Source organism: Abramis brama, assembly GCF_963993115.1.
Source record: "Abramis brama genome assembly, contig: SCAFFOLD_105, whole genome shotgun sequence".
NCBI classification, from domain to species: Eukaryota; Metazoa; Chordata; class Actinopteri; order Cypriniformes; family Leuciscidae; genus Abramis; species Abramis brama.
Window position 1 is genome coordinate 10,225 of NW_028155941.1, and position 17,252 is coordinate 27,476.

Here is a 17,252-nt window from a genome sequence, read left to right on the forward strand (position 1 = left end):
GGATAGGTTGGATCTGGGACGTTTGTGTGTTTTTGCTCTCCCGTCACGTGTGATGTCGATCCTTGTTCATTGAACCACCACCACAGTACTGAGCACACTCGACTGAACACGTCGCACTCATTTTCGAGTCATTTCAGTGCTCGCTTTGCATTAAAACTCGGTGCCCGTTACACCACTGTTTGACGGGAAAATGGTGGTTTCACAGACACAGTAGTTTCTAAGCAATACTTTGCAATGTTTTGAAAAAAAAATAAAAAAATCACAAGTTATTTTGAAAGTGGGCGGCCAGAAGTTTATGGGCGTCACTTTTTAATAGATCCGACCGAGCTGGCACGGTAACTAGCAAGGGTTGTGATTGGTTCAAAAGAGGGTGTGTTAAGAACACCGCGGACCCAAAGTGTTCATTCAGTGCCCTACGTTGACATGGTGAGATTCTATAACCCTATTCTGTAATATCTTAATTTGTATACTGTGTCATTGCATTGTTAGGATGTTTTTATAACTGTATAAGTACTGTCCGGTGATTTCACAGTACACACTGCTCATAAAAAAGGGTTATTGTGCAATGACTTTGCTGATAGAGTTTAGAATGGGACGAGACCTTTCCAAAGAGCCCACCTACGGCCTCTGGGGCCCCCGGGGGCCCGAGATACTGCCCCCCGAGTGCGAAAAACGCAAATATCTCGGCTAAAACTCGCCGGATCTGGCGTGCACCGAGCTCTCTGGAACCGTCTCGTCGTGCTGAAAATAACTATAAAAAGTTCAGAATTTTTGGTGTTGGTTTCGCGGAGATATGAGCCGAAAACCATCGGGCGCGTTTCAAAATGGCGGCCGCCGATGACGTCACGACCTCGGGAGAAAATCGCTCGTATCTCGGCGACGCGAAGGCCCAGAGAGCTCAGATTCGGGTGAGGAGGTCCCAGGGGGGACCTTGCTCGAAGGGTAGAGTGGCGGGCCCCGGGGACGCCCCCTGTCGGTTCGCCGCTGGCGGGGACCCCCGACTTTGAACGGTTATAACTGGGGGACCCGGGCGAATCGTGGGTGGGCTCATTCGAAAGGCCTCGTCCAGCCCTACGATCTATTAGAGTTTGGGGAAGATTGAGCCAGGGGTTCCCGAGATATGAGCCAAAGAAGCTGCGCCTTTGACCGAGTGTAACTCCCCGGCCCGACCGCCCTCGGGGACGCGGGTGGGCTCGTTGGATAGGCCCCCTCGAGACCTACGAACGACCAGTGTTTGAGATTTTTTCCCCTTGTCATTTCCGAGATATTTGCGAAAAACCAAATCCCAAATTCATTCTGCTGACTGTGCACTGATTTTGTATAATGAACTGTATATTTTCGGGCCTAAATGTATCCATCCAGGGTAGTCATTTCAGGCCAAGGTCCCAGAAGGGCACAGGAATTGTTTTATTGCAATTGTTTTATTTATTTAACATGAATTCAAACATGTCAGAAGCTGACTCGTATCTTTTTATTCTTTAAAGATTTACAAACGGATAAGAGTGGGTGAGTTGATCGATATATATATTGATCGTAGTTCCTTATGCCATCACAAAATGTTACAAATTTGCACATCACATCATTTTGTGTCACACACTGTGTGTTTGGACTTTTTTGACACATCTTTTCTTACAGCTATCAGGTGTCCGATGTGCCCGGCCCGGCTGATCCAGATCACAGAGCACTTGAGGGACGCCCACATAATGCGGAACCTCGAGCAACGGGCGATCGTAACCAAATATGCCCGCCGCAGAGTGAAGCTGGCCAACTTGGCCTGCCCGCTCTGCGGAAAGGTCGTCAAGTACCCGGAGAAGCACCTGCTGAATGGGCACCGGCCGGGACTTGACGGTAAGTCCACTGTTAAAACTGACACGATCGTGATTGACCCGTTGTTTTAAATCAGTGTGTGAAACAGCCGTCTGTTTATTGTCGATTTAACGTGTGCAGTCGTGTTTTTAATTACGTTTTCAGACCCGCTCGAGGTCCAGGGCAGTGCGGGCGTTGGAGAGGTCGGTGACCGTGGGGAAGCTGCAGCTTCTTCGCGACAGCGACCCAGCCATCCCCATGGTCGACGACTTCTCCCAGGCAGAGCCCCCACCTGAGGCCAGGTCCCCGGAGCATCAGGCGGAAGACCCACCGGCTCAGGTGGGGGCTCTGCAGCCTCATGTGCTCGCCGCACCGCTCGAGCTGGATCGGGAGAGAATTGGTATGAATCCGTTTATCGTCACAATCCTGATAGTGACTAAAATTGATTATCAATTCTTAACAGCAAAACGTTTTGTGTTTTTTTTTTTTTTATCAGACGAGGTCGGGGCGGAGGCCGTGGCTCCGTGGAGGCCCTGGAGGCCCTGGATTACCCCATGATGTCTCTTTTTTTCTAAATAAAGTTTTTGAAAATTTCAAGTCCATTGTGTTCTTGTCTTTTTTGGTCTTTTGGTACACTCGACCCCACTGACTTTCAAGCGATTTCAGTGCTCAGTTTTGCATAAAAATGCATTCAGGTTTAGGACCTAGCACACTGTCGGACCCTAGCACCGCTTGGAAAGGGCCGATCGAGCAGGGGGCGCCGTTTTCCTTCTCGTCACGGCCCCCTGGAGCGGGCTGAAAAGTTTGGTGGACCTGCGACCTCGTTCAGGGGTCGAAAGGCCGAAAAAGGGTGAAAAACACACATTTTGTATTTTGCACTGAACAAGGTCCCGGAAGGTCACAGCAGAAATTTGGTGCATCTCGGTTATTGACCTCTCCATAAAAATGCAGTGTCCGCGAAACCACTATTTTGGCCACTAAATAGGTTGGAACTGGGACATTTTGTGTTTTTGCACAAAAAAAAGTCCTGGCTCTCCACACCCCTCCTGAACTGAGATATGGAGATCCCACGTAGCATTTGTTCCATTGTGCAAAACAGTGGTTTCGCGGACAGTGGAATTCTGGGATGAAACTTGGTGCCACGGACTCTGGGGGGCCCGCTGAGTGCAGTGAAATAGTTTTTATCATGACTGGAACTGTAATTCAAATGTCCAGCAACAATACTGTCTGAAAACCCATACAGCAGATTGCATGTGGGACTGTGTCCAATTGCAGCTTATTGAATGAATGGCGGAAAAACATTTAAAAAAAATAGTGGGGTCAACGGGTCATTTGCCCAATATAGTGGGTTATTGGACAAATAGTGGGTTCGTGGGACGGGGGCGTGGCTTGGGAGTGGGGTGGGGGGGTCAACGGGTCATTTGCCCAATATAGTGGGTTATTGGACAAATAGTGGGTTTGTGGGACGGGGGCGTGGCTTGGGAGTGGGGTGGGGGGGTCAACGGGTCATTTGCCAATGTGTTCAAACGCCCAATATAGTGGGTTATTGGACAAATAGTGGGTTCGTGGGACGGGGGCGTGGCTTAGAGGTCAAGGGGGGGGCAACTGGACACTTGGTCACTTTAGTGGGCAATCGGACAAAATAGTGGGTTAGTGGGACGGGGGCATGTGGCACCACACTGAGGATGAAGGCCGAACTGCATTGGGGGGGCTCGGACTTCGGGGGCCTCCCGTCGGGCCCCCGAGGGGGTCGGCTCGTGGCGTCGGCCGACCCCCCAAAAATTTCGGGGGGTCGGCGCGCACCGTCCGCGGACCAACGTCCGCGAGCCATCGCCCCGTTGACCGTTTGGACGCTTTCTGAAGCTTGGGACTAGCTAGAGGCAGTCGATAAAACCTCTGCTTAACCGGACGGGCACCCTGTGTGTCAATATCATGCTCGATTAAACTTGTACAGGTCGGAGTGTCAGAAAATAAAGACGAAAATTCAGAAATTAAAAACTTTAACTCATCGCGCTGTTCCCCACTTAAATGCCCCAACATACTATCCAGTTTAGCCAGCTTCTGCGTGTTATTCAAGCACCCATGTAAAACTGCATCATCTGGAAACTGCACCCCATCCTCAGCTGCCACCTGAGCGACGTTCGGCAGCCCCTCTACAACAGCCAATCCCACAGGACTGTCCGCGTGATCACCCACCACCCCCGAAGATGTGGAGTAGTACGGCTTCAGCAAATTAATATGGCAAAGCTGCGTTGATCTCCTGCATTCAGGAGTAGACAACAAATAATTTGTCTCAGAAACTTTACGCATGATCGTAAAAGGGCCTGAGTACTTTGCTGTCAAAGGCGAACCTGGGATGGGCAGCAACGCTACCACCTGATCACCAGGATTAAACACCCTGGCCTCCGCCTTACGATCATACCGCTGTTTCATTCTGTCCTGAGCCGCACTCAGATGTTCACTAGCCAACTTCCAAGACAAAAATAATTTACGGCGGAAACCATTAACATACTCCTCCAAACTGGCAGGGGTTTTTGACTGGTCTAATTCAGTGCTCAAAACAGACAAAGATGTTCGTACTTTGCGCCCAAAAACTAAGTCATTAGGACAAAACCCTGTGCTTTCTTGAACAACCCCACGGGCCGCCAACAAAAGCCATGGTAAAGCCTCTTCCCAATCCTTCTTCATTTCAACGCAATATGCACGTAACAGAGATTTCAAGGTTGCATGAAAACGTTCCAGCGCCCCCTGGCTTTGAGCATGATAGGCACTGCTCAAATTGTGCTTCACACGTAACAATCTCAGAGCAGCCGCAAACGTCTTGGAGGTGAAGTTCGAACCTCGTCGCTTTGAATTATCTTTGGGATCCCAAAAACAGAAATAAACTGTGACAAACATTTCATAATGGACTTTGTGGTTATTTCCCTTAACGCATATGCAGCCGGATACCGTGTCGCCTGGCACATTACTGTAAACAGATATGTACATCCAGTTTTTGATGGAGTTAAAGGACCTACACAATCAATAATGATGTGTTCAAACGGCGTGCCTACGGACTGAATGGGCTGTAAGGGAGCAGGCTTGATTGTAGTATTTGGCTTCCCTGCCACTTGACAAAAATGACAAGTTCTCACAAACTTCATTACGTCCTGCTTGATCCGTGGCCAATAAAAATGTCGTAGTATATGATTATAGGTCTTCTTAACACCAAAATGTCCAGACTCTATACCATGTGCTGTTTTTAAAACTAAATCGCGATACTTGTCAGGTACCACGACCTGCATCACCTGATCTGCCACATCAGGATCAACACAAGATGACCACTTTCGAAGCAAGAGACCATTTTGCACCAGATAACCTTTACCTGGGTCAGCTGCAGCTAGAGCAAAATTTTTTTCCAGACTCTGATCTTTTCCTTGAGCTTCCACCAGCTCATCATAAGACAACGGCGCAGGTAATTCTGGAATAAACAAACCAGACACAGACATGTTAGACACATCAGATGGTGAACCTATCTGCGCGCGAGCCATTGCACGCGTCACAGCGCAGGCAGTAAAAACCTCTGGAAAATCTTGCAAACACTTATCTGGCTCCTCTAATGGCAAAGGCACGACAGTAACCACAGGCGGTGGGGACACTAAACACCCACCCAAATTATTGCCCAAAATGATATCAATGCCATCTACAGGTAAAGAGGGTCTCACGGCAATTGTAATCTCGCCATTTACAAATCCCGAAAATAACTGAACTTTGTGCAAAGGCACCGGGAAAGACTGAAGGCCTTTTCCACGAATTAAAACAAACTTCCCAGTATCTGATACTGGAGAAAATGGCAAAACCGAAGCACAAATAAAGCTCTCTGAGGCTCCTGTGTCCCTCAAGATTTTCACTGGGACTCTGTGCGCATCCCCTACCCACGAGACAAAACCGTCACTAATGAATGGCGCATAGTTCCACACATCAGACACCCCAGAAGTTTCACGCTCACCCCTAGACACAGCTCCAAGATTTTTCCCCTCACCAGCGTCAGGCTGAATGCCATTTAAAACTTCCGAACTAGAGAACTGATCCACACGAAACACAACAGGCCCATCTGAATGCACAACAGAAGACACGCAACCAACAGCTTTTCCATTTGCAGTTCTAACCTTATTTCGCGCACCCAACACTGGACACTCTCGCTTCCAATGTCCTCTTTCCAAACAATAATTGCACTTCTCACCAACAACCTCAGTCTCCCGTGTTTTATTCTTCATTAAATGATCAAATTTAACCCGACCTGATCGATATTCCCTATGGTCATATTCATAACGTGGAAAATACTCACGTACTTTACTTTTGTGCGTCAACACAAAACCGTCGGCGAGAACAGCAGCCTCCGCCACAGTCTTAACTTCATGCTCATTCACATAAATAGCTATTCTCTCAGGCAAGATATTTTTAAACTGTTCCAAAATCAGCAAATCTCGCAGCGCATCAAATGTTTCCACCCCCTCAGCGGCAAGCCAACGATTGAAAAAACTACTCAAATCTCTTGCCACTTCGGTATGGGTTTGTTTCTCACCTTTTCGCCAATTTCTGAAACGTTGCCGATAAGCTTCTGGAACGAGTTCATAACATTTTAAGACTACCTGTTTTACGCTGTTATATTTCTTTCTCTCAGCAGGTGCCAAAGCCACAAACACCTCCTGCGCACGACCCACTAATACAGTTTGCAAAAGTACTGTTTTGTCCTCATCATCCCAACCACGATCAGTGGCTATGTTTTCAAATAAAGAAAAAAATGTATCCGGTTCCCGTTCGTTAAATTTTGGCAGGAACCTTATCATACCAGCTAGATCTGACTTACCGGTAGAATTTCGATCAATTCTCCCCTCAGAAAGTAGTCTCAGTCTAGTTCTTTCTACATCTCGTTCCTGTTCTTCACTTTTAAGTTTTTCTAATTCTAACAAACGGTCTTTCTCTTTTTCGTGCACTTCCAAACGTTTTTGCTAATTTTCCTGCTCTAAACGCTTCTCCAGCATCTCTTGTTCCTTCGCCAATTTAAATTGCTCAAATTCCAATCTCTTTTGCTCCAACTCTAATTTCTTTTTCTCCAATTCTATATCCATCTCTATCCTCAACAGTTGTTTTTGTTGTTCAAAGGTTAAATCGCTGGACTTAAGCTGCATCTTAGGCTTAACGCTAGACTCAGGAATATCAGCAATCTCGTTAACCCTTGTATGGTGTTCGGGTCTGTGGGACCCGTTTTCATTTTTTATCAAAAGAAAAATGATACAATTAATTATTTTTTCAAACTGAGACTCATTGGCCTTGGCTCATTTTCTGTGAGGAATATATATCAGAACACATTTTCAATGAAAACACACTGCACACCCCCCCTACACATTTATATTACACACAGGATGTTCGGGGCCACTGGACCCGGGGCTAATAAAAGTGTGGGAATTGTAGGTCCTGTGTACCTTTACTCTGTCCTCCTCCTGTCAGGGCCTGCTGTTAGTGTGTGTATGTTCTTGTATATGGTTTATGAGGACACAAATGTGTATAATGACATGGGTATTACAACGTAAACATGGTTTATGACGACATCTGTGTCCTCATACTAAAACATACTAAATGGTGTTTTTTGAAATTAAAAAAATGCCAAAAGTTTTCTGTGATTGATAGGTTTAGGGGTAGGGTTAGTGTAGGGGGATAGATTATACAGTTTGCACATTAGAAAAACCATTATGCCTATGGAGAGTGACCGTACACCACATATCCAAGTGAGTGTGTGTGTGTGCATGTGTATGTGTATGTGTGTGTGTGTGTGTGGGGGGGGGGGGTGTTTTGTGTGTGTCTGTGTGTGTGTGTTGTGGGTGTGTGTGTGTTGTGGGTGTGTATATGTGTGTGTATGAGTGTGTGTGTGCGTGCGTGCGTGTGAGAGAGAGATTGTGTGTAAGTGTGAGAGAGTGCAAAAGTGAGTTTTGTTTTTGTACTCCTGCCATTCCCACACGAGGTTGCAATTCTTAAATGTGATCTAACAAAGGTAAAGAGAAAATATTAACCATATATGCTGTTTATATTGCTTGTAATTGGGATGAAGTAAACATCTGTTGAGTATTTTAACATAACATTTTTGATTGTGTTGAATTAAAAACCCCAAAATGCAGCGGGTCCACCAGACCCACGAACACTGGCTGAGTAACAAAAATATGAACACCACACAAGGGTTAATTTGTATTTCTGGACTAGGACTGATTGGGGTTACATCAGGCAAAACCTGCTTCTCTTTTAAGAACTCGCGAATAAAACCCACAAATTCCTTCTTCTTAGCAGATTCAAGTACGGCCGGCAACTCGATCGCATAATACTCGGCCACCTTCAACAATTGTTCCCTAGTTAACCCCACCAACAAACGCTCAGACGGAGCTGCTAAAAACTCCTCCAACATGACCATCAGTACACTTCCCAATCCACAACAACAAAATTAACCAATGTACCAATATCCAAAAAAAATTAACCAAAACTTATTCTCTTTTCCCAACACATCCAGCCAAACCGGTTATAAAGTCGATACAGTTCAGGTAACCAGACAGACTAATGCCGGAGCATCCCCCTAACATTTACCCCCCTACTATTCTAACCTATCTTCACACCAAAGTCCAAGAACAAGGATAATTTACTCACCCATACCGCTGGAGTCGTACTGTCCCGACAAAGTCACTCCAGCCGGTGCTCCACGGCGGTGCCCTCGTTCAGACCTCAGTGACAGTAAGCTAGACCCACAACGCCGAGGCGCACTAATCGGGGACAAGACATGACTCCACAAAATTTCCCGTCCAGCCACCCAAACTGCTACCGAACCTTACTCACCGAACGGCTGAAACAAAAACGCTCCTTATCTTAACTCTCCCTCCTACACACACACACACAAAATCAGTGTGGCTCTCCCAAAACAATCCGCGAGCTGATAGTAAACTCAACTTACTTCACTCATTCATAAACCGGCTGAATCACATAACGCAGCACTACACACACTAGTAGCCTACTACTAGGAATTAAAGCAGCCTAACGTTACTTATCAAACTCAGAGACTAAACGGACGAGCCCCCATATGTTACGACCACTTGGCTCATACAGTGATCGCAACATGAAAGGGGAGACCACACCGATCGCTACATTTAACAAAGAGTGTTTATTTAACAAAAAATAGAAGTGTATCAGTAAATGTAATGATTAACCAAAAGTGTAGTGTTCGTCAGTAGAATGAAACGGGTGGTGAGAGGAGGTAAGTGCGACAAGCGAGGCAGCCACCAGCCGCACGGACCAATGGCCCGAAGAGGAGAGAGAACGCGAGACCCCGGAAGGCCTCTTTTAACAGGTCATCCATTAACCTTCACGGCCAGCCTACAGCTCCACCTGTAGGACTAAGACAGACAGACAGACGGCAACCATAAAACACAGACAAACAACAAGCTGCCCAGCAGAACGGCAAAGCCGGTCATGACACACATTACAGGGATAAATATCATTTAATATTTTGCAGATTATGTGAAGTAAATCTACGCATACACGGTACAATCAGCGTCTACGTCACGGCTCTCAGCCCGCCCTCTGTTCGTTGATTGGCCGGCTGTTTTCAGGCCGGAGGAAAACGGAAAGCTATTACGCTGTCTCAGACTGAATACAGAAGCGAAATGAAATTGAGCGGAAGTAGGAAGTCTGACGTAGTCAGGCTAGTAGAGAATCCCTTAATCTTCTCAATAACGAGGGGGATCTGTTCTGAACTTTTGAGGAAGATAGTAGTGTCATCTGCCAGCTGAGTTATACATAGATAATTACCTAACACATGTAAAGGCTCAATTTCAGGACTGTTTTTTTATAAAAATCGCCAATAATTCTGCAACTAGAATAAATAATAAAGGGGAGAATGGACAGCCCTGCCGAATCCCTCGTTTAACCTCAAATCTTCTTGACGTTCCTTGTGGAAGAGAAACTGAACTATTAATATCTTTATATATCATATGAACCACCTTAATAAATTCTGACCCAAACCCAAAATGCTCTAAAGTTTTGATTATAAATGGATGTTCAACTGAATCAAAGGCTTTGTAGAAATCTAAAAACAATATGAAACCATTGTCCTCGATAAAGTCCTTGTAATCTAGTAAATCAAGAACCAGCCTAATGTTGTTGTGTATAGATCTATCTTTAAGAAATCCTGACTGAGTTTCACTAATTATCTGTCCCATGCCCTCTTTCAACCAATTAGCAAAATTCTGTGTAAATAATTTATAATCCACATTTAATAAAGTTATTGGCCTCAGGCTATCAATATATCTCTTGTCCTTTCCAGGTTTGGGTAACAAAGTAATAATACCTTGTTTCATGGTCGTCATCAAATTATTGTTTTCAGTACATTCTTTTAGGGCATTAAATAATAATTATTTTATATCTTCCCAGAAAAATGTATAAAAGTTTGAGGTTAAACCATCTTGACCCGGGGACTTGCCTATTGACATTTGCTTTAAAGCTAAATCCAACTCCTTCATATTAATGACAGAATCACATCTTTCTTTATAATCTGTTTCAAATTGAGGAATATATTGCTTAATACTTTCAAGAAATAATAAAGAATGCTCATCTGAATAGGATGAAGAGTATATAATTTAGAGAGGAATTTATATATTTTTTCAGAAATTACATTTGTGTCAGAGCATTTTGTATTATTCATCATCAAAACATTTATTTTATTTCTCTCCTGTCTCCTCCTTTCAAGTCTAAAAAAAGATGAGGTATTCCTTTCCCCCTGTTCTATCCATTTTGCTCTGGATCTGACATAAGCACCTTCCGCTCTATGGATGAATAAATTATCTAAACTGGCTTGTAAACTTAATAACGTAGCCTTATCTTCCTCTAACAAATCAGGTTTTTTTACAAATATCATTAATTTCCTGAACCAGTTTAAATTCCCTTTCTCTTAACTGTTGACTCCTGGTTTTACTCTATTTAAGGGACAGACATCTAACCTTATATTTAAAATATTCCCATTTCCTACAATATGTATTAATCTCCCCATCCCTTTTAATTTTCTCCAATATTCTGTTTTGAACATTACTCTTATATCCATAGATATTAATCAAAATTGCAAATGACCCTTCTAAATTCACTACCATAGCAATCCAATGACCATCCTTATCACATTTGAAAGTTACTACCTCCCCCGGGAATCCCGTAGACATATTGCCACGCCCCCCGATCTATTACTGCCGTGGGAAAAAAAAGATCTCGTCACCCCACTGGTTCCTCCAAAAGGTAGTAGGTAGAGTCTCTTGCAACATTATGCAAGTTGCTTTACAAAACATAAAAATTTCCTTGCGCTTTACATTGTCCTTTAGACCTCTTGCATTTAAAGATAGAAAAGAAAGTTCTGATTTCAACAAGAACATATACGCTAAAGATTTAAAAAAAAAAAAAAAAATATATATATATATATATATATATATATATATATATATATATTTATAATAAAAAAAATACACAAAAAATACAAATAAAGTCTAAGATAATAACTTTAACTGTTAACCCACAGCTTTTTGTGATGAACTAGGATAGAACCAACCTCTTTAAGTGCAAGCTCCACTCAGCGGTTCCTTTTAAGAAAAGAAAAAGTCTTTGTCTTTCCCCCTCTGTCATTTTTCAATGTCCGTGATCACACTAGATCTTCTGCCCATTGATGAATCCATAGGGACCTCTAAAATAAGCCTTCTTCCCAGCCTTCCTCGCCTCTTGTATCTGAGGCCAGAGAGCTTCTCTCGCCTGCTTGTCTTCCCTTGTTAAATCTTCAGTGAAGCGAATGCCCAGCTCCCTGCACGTTTCCGACTCCTTCGTCATTCTCCATATTCCATCTCGGTGTTGACGTTTCACAAACTGGACGATGACCTGGCGTGTTCTTTTCTCCTCCTTTCTCCCGATCCTATGAGTCGTGTCTACTATCTCCTCCATCTTCTGTGCCCAGTGCGGAGCCACCTTCTTAAGTAGAGTGATCACCTCCTCTCTTGTATTTTCATTCATCGTTTCTTTAATGCCTTTTATCCTCAGGTTCCACCTTCTGCTGTACCTTTCATATTCCCCCATTCTTTCCTTGAGGTCCGCGCTTTCTTTTTGCAACGCTACCACTTACTTTTCCAAGGTCGACACTTTACTCTTGCATTATTTCAGTTCTGCTGCATTAAACTCCAGTGCTTTAGCCAAGTTACCAATCGTTACACTGTTCTCTCTAATCTGAACATTAATAACTTCCAGTTGCTTTTCCTGTTTGTCAAATCTGGAGGCTAGAGTGTTTATTGCCTCCAGAATTGCCGGCCCTAAAAGTTCTTCATTTGGCCTTACCCATTTTCGAGCCGGGGAAGTGTCCTTTAATAAGTTATCCTGAGAGTCATCCATCTCGCCAAAGTGTCTTTTATCATTCCCGGCGTTCTTTATTTCCATGTCTTCTTCCCACGAGTAGTCATGTTGTAACAGCGTTTCGGGTACATTAGCCTTTTGGCTAGCGTTGGTTTTTGCCGTCATTTCTTTACCTTTGTTACTTGAAACTTTTTCTTTTCTTTTATTTGGCATTCCGACAAATATCCTGTCACTTCTCTGAGGGGGACTATTCCGTATTTAACCCTTTTGAGGAACTTACAAGCTCTTAAAAAGCCGTCCACTCAGTCCGCCATCTTCCCTGCCCCCTCCGAATCTATCTTTATAGTTATCGTCATTGGTGTCGGTAAAGATGAACTTTAACCTCTGATTCTTCACATGCTCGTCCTTGGGCAGTGAAACACTGTCTTTACCTTCACATTATAGAGCACAGCGTCTCCTGGACATGATGCTCTCCAGAGTCCACAGGATCAGCTGCTGGGTTTGAGGTTCGAGTTTTCCCTGGTGTCTGCGCGTGCAATAAGTGGACGGGCAATATTGACGTCACAACGAAACGGCTTATGACTCGTTTGAAAAACGATTCATTTAATTGACTCAGAGTTGACTCTTACTTTTGAAAGACAATAACTTTATATACGGTGCACTTTCAGATTTAAAACTTTGCAGGATGTTTTCATTCACTTAGAGCTGTGTTACACACTACATGAAAGGTCATTTTCAAAAATCCATAATGGGGCAGCAGCGGCTCGCCCATAGAGGGCGCTTGGGCGCTGACCTCCCTGCCAGTTTTTTATTTTTATTTAATTTTTTATTTAATAATAAGAAGTTTTTAATAATCTCTCATTTTGAAAAATAATCTGTGTTAATGACATGCTATTAATGGTTTTACTTTAGAATGTGTTTAGAACTCTCCAGAATGATATTTGCATTCACTTCATGTTGGTGTAGTAGTAGCCAATAGGCTGTCTTCCCTGGGCTCCAGTTCGCTCAGCCCTACAGTGCTGGAATTTAAGCCAATGGTTCCCCGGTTGCTACGCAAAAAAGTTTATATTTTGCCAATCATCCTCGTCGAATTTTATGGTTTGGGGGAAAATATCGCCTGTAGTACCAAGATTAGAGCAGTGCACCTGCTGCACCACGGGACATTTACCTCAGAGGAGTGCGAGTGCAGTATGGAGGCGCCGACGATGTCGTCGAGTAGCACTCATGTAATTGTGGGAGTTGAGCTAGCCCCAAATGCAGTTAAATCTCTACACCTGTATCCCTTCGAAAGAAGAACATTAGCGGAAAAACTAATTGTAAAAGAACTCGGACCAGACAAGCCAGAAGTGAATATAACCCAACAGGCGCGAGAAAAGGAGAAAACCTACAAGAGAACCTTTTCCCGAGGTTGGTTCGATCGAAAGGTTTGGCTTACTAGCTGTGGTTACGCCAATGCAATCTTTTGCTTCCCTTGCTTACTGTTTAAAACAAGTGCTTGTGATAGCTCGTGGACACAGACAGGGGTGACAGACCTGAAACATATGTCAGAACGCATTAAGAAACATGAACGGGCAAGAGTGCATATGGACAACTCTGTGAAGCTAGCCATGCTAGGCCGAATTAGCATAGCCACACAGCTAGATGAGGGACAACGCATCGCCATAAGAAGGCACAACGAGGAGGTGGACTGGAATCGCCATATTTTGTCAAAGATCATTGATGCCGTGAAATTTTGTGGTGCCTTTGAACTTGCTTTGCGTGGTCACGATGAGAGTGACGCATCAGAAAACCCTGGCATTTTCCTGGGTCTAATTGATCTCATGGCCTCAATCGACCGTGAGTTGGAGGTGCACCTGGAGAATGCTACTGTTTTTAAAGGCACTTCGAAGACCGTGCAAAATTAACTGTTAGACTGCATGTTGTCAGTTCTCAGAGACCGCATTCTGGAAGAGGTGAAACACTCGGACTATATTGCCATTCAGGCAGACGAGACAACCGACATCTGCACTCATTGTCAGCTTGTGCTTGTGCTACGGTACATAGACGGCCACAACAACATTCAAGAACGCTTTTTTGAGTTTATCGCGCTTCCAAATGCGACCGCTGATACGATTGCCACTGCATTATTGGAAAGGCTGAGCACCATCCTTCCTGCGGGACAAGAGGGAGAATGAATTGCCCAGGCCTATGATGGAGCCGCAGTGATGAGGGGTGCTACAGGTGGAGTGCAGCGTAAAGTGCAAGACGTTACGGGAGTGCATACTACATTCACTGTTATGCGCATCAGTTGAACCTCATTATGCAGCAGGCAACATCCCACATCCCAAAGATCGGCCAGTTTTTTTCAGACGTAGGGGGGTTTTCTACATTTTTTTCCAAGTCATTCAAACGAACGGCAGTGCTGGATGAAGTGGTGGCACACCGACTTCCAGGTGCTTCAACAACGCGATGGAACTTCCACAGTCGAGCTGTTAACACAGTTTACGAGCACAAAGATGAACTGGTTAAGTGCTTCCAAACCATTCGAGACAGAGGAGACTTTGATGCCATATCGAAGAGAGAGGCCGGGGGTTGTATGAGAATGTTGGAGGATGAGGTTTTCTGTTTCATCCTGGCGTTATTCCACAAAATCATGCCACATGTAGACATGCTGTTTAACCATCTGCAGAAGAGGAACATAGACTCTGTCTTCATCGCTGGGATCACCCAGAGGTTCACTCACAGCATACAGGCTATCAGGTAGGCTATGATTTTGCATATTAGCTGAAAACATGCTTATGTAGCCTAAACAATAAAAACATAAAACCACATGGCTGAGCACAATAGAACCTATCATAAATATCACAATTTCACCACCATGTTAGACTAGTGAATTTATTTGTGATGAATCTAGATAACATTGACTAGGCCCAACACAACAATAGCACATATTTTAATACAGTTTTATTACAATTATTTTTATATCTCCAGCAAGTTGGTTTCTGATACAGTAATTTGACTTGTGAAACTTGTTTTGGATCAGGGACTCTGTTCCTTCTCTAGTTGAGGATGAGGAGTATAGGGGACCTGTACAGGAACCACCCCGGAAGAAACGGAGGGCAATGGGAGAAGAAACGCAACAGCATCTGGCAATAGAGGTAAGCAGTAACAGAAATTCTATTTCTGTATTCTATTAGCCTATATGTATTCGTGTTCGTTTGCACATTTTTGTATTCTGAATTGTCATTATTAGACATATCTATCTACTGGAGAATGCAGAAATTATATGATTTGTTTTCACATTTGTGCTTTTATTAATTATTGTGTATATGGTGTGTATGTGTGAGAGTGACACAGAGAGCCAATAAAGCTTATTAGAGAGAGTGAGTGAGTAAGAGAATGACAGCTAGTGTGTGTATTATAATTATAATTATAATTAATAAAACTTACATGTTCATAACAAAATTGTAACTGCTATGAATATGCTGATTTTATTGTTCTGTTGAACTGAAATGTGAAAACTTAATGTTTTCTGTGCTTACTTTTCTACAATTATGTATCATTTCATAGGTATGTGATACCATTATGAGCCATGCCAAGGAGAGGTTTTCTTTCATCAGGTTTTCTTTCATTTTCATTTCATTCATTGTCCCACCCTTTCTTTGAGAGCCTTCTCTCTTTCTCTAGTATCAACACAGACTGTTATCCATTATCCAATTTGTCTACAGTGAACGTTAAAGATATGTAGTCTACAGCTGGGGATTGATTAAAGAACTAGATTGTTGTATTCCCTATTATAATTTATCGTTATGTGTTTGCACTTTTTCTATCTGGACACAGAGCATAATAAACATGCAACTTGTTCATTATCATTACCTGTGAAACTGTTGATTTCTACATGGCAGTTCAATTAATATTGTACCAATAAATACTGTACCTAAAATGCACCAGAATGCAGGAAATCACATCTATGAAATAAAAAAATTTCTGCAGGAAATCACATCTATGAAATAAAAAAATTTCCGCACAAACAGCCCCACCTAAAATATTTTTCATCAGCCTCCGCTGAATAGGGGCCCGGCACTTTAACACAAGAAACCGTGTTCAGGGTTGCCAGATTGGGCGGGTTACCGGGCAAAAATGAAAAATAAAATAAAAATAAATTGGGCTGGTTTCGGATCAGTTCGCCGGGTTTTTGTTGCCGAAACACTGGCACTTCAGATCCTTCTTTTCAGCAGGCAGCAGTATCATCACTCACTCACACACACACACACACACACACACACTACAGCTCTGGCTGACGCACCGCCCGCCCCTCAAACAACACACTAGATCGCGGGGTTTTCAAACTTAGCTAGCTGACTGACACTGCGGTCTCATGACAACTCTCTCTGGGTGAGCAGCAGCGCCAACACAGGTTTGAATGTTGCGATATGATTTTGTCAAAGGTTTAATAGACAGACGAAATGGAAGAAGATCGCGTGGGTGTTAATCGAGTCTTTTATAGATGTATCGTGCAGCTCTGTAACGACACATTTCATCTTCTGTTGAAACGAAAGTGGCTAACTTATGTCAACCTCATCTATAAGCAAGGGCAAAAATAAAGCAATTTCATTTGAAATAATATCGGTAATATTCTGTAATAATTTTTTTTTTTTTTTTAATCGCGATACCTAGGTGAATCGATTTTTTCTCCCAGCCTTAATGAATTTGCATGTTTCATGTTGTTATTTGAAATAATTGAAATGTTAAAGGTTGTATCAGTGATCAGTGTTTTTTTGTGCATTCTCGCGTTTTTTGACGAGGTTTTCGTCTGGAAACAAGTGGCAACCCTGACCGTGTTTACTCACATTTGAAAGCACCCGCGTCGCTGATCTCCGCGATGTTTGATTGTGACGTATCCTTTCGCGTGGCCTCCTGGGATAGAAAAGTATCGATCCACGAGCTCTTCAGAATCTGGGCAGAAGCAGTAGGACATTCGGGAACTTCTTGCCAACTCTTTTATACTGATGTTTCGAACATACTACTTTCACGTACTGTTTTCACCTACTATATATAGTAGGCAAGTAGGCATA

At 43.5% G+C, this 17,252-nt stretch overlaps 1 long non-coding RNA gene across 1 annotated transcript; it reads left to right on the plus strand.

The window, feature by feature from the left end:
• The first annotated feature begins 378 nt into the window (after nucleotides 1–378).
• On the plus strand, nucleotides 379–1,754 carry LOC311077249. Its single transcript, XR_014604833.1, has 3 exons — nucleotides 379–426; nucleotides 1,485–1,506; nucleotides 1,636–1,754. It is a non-coding gene; the product is annotated as an uncharacterized lncRNA (long non-coding RNA).
• The last annotated feature ends 15,498 nt before the right edge of the window (nucleotides 1,755–17,252 follow it).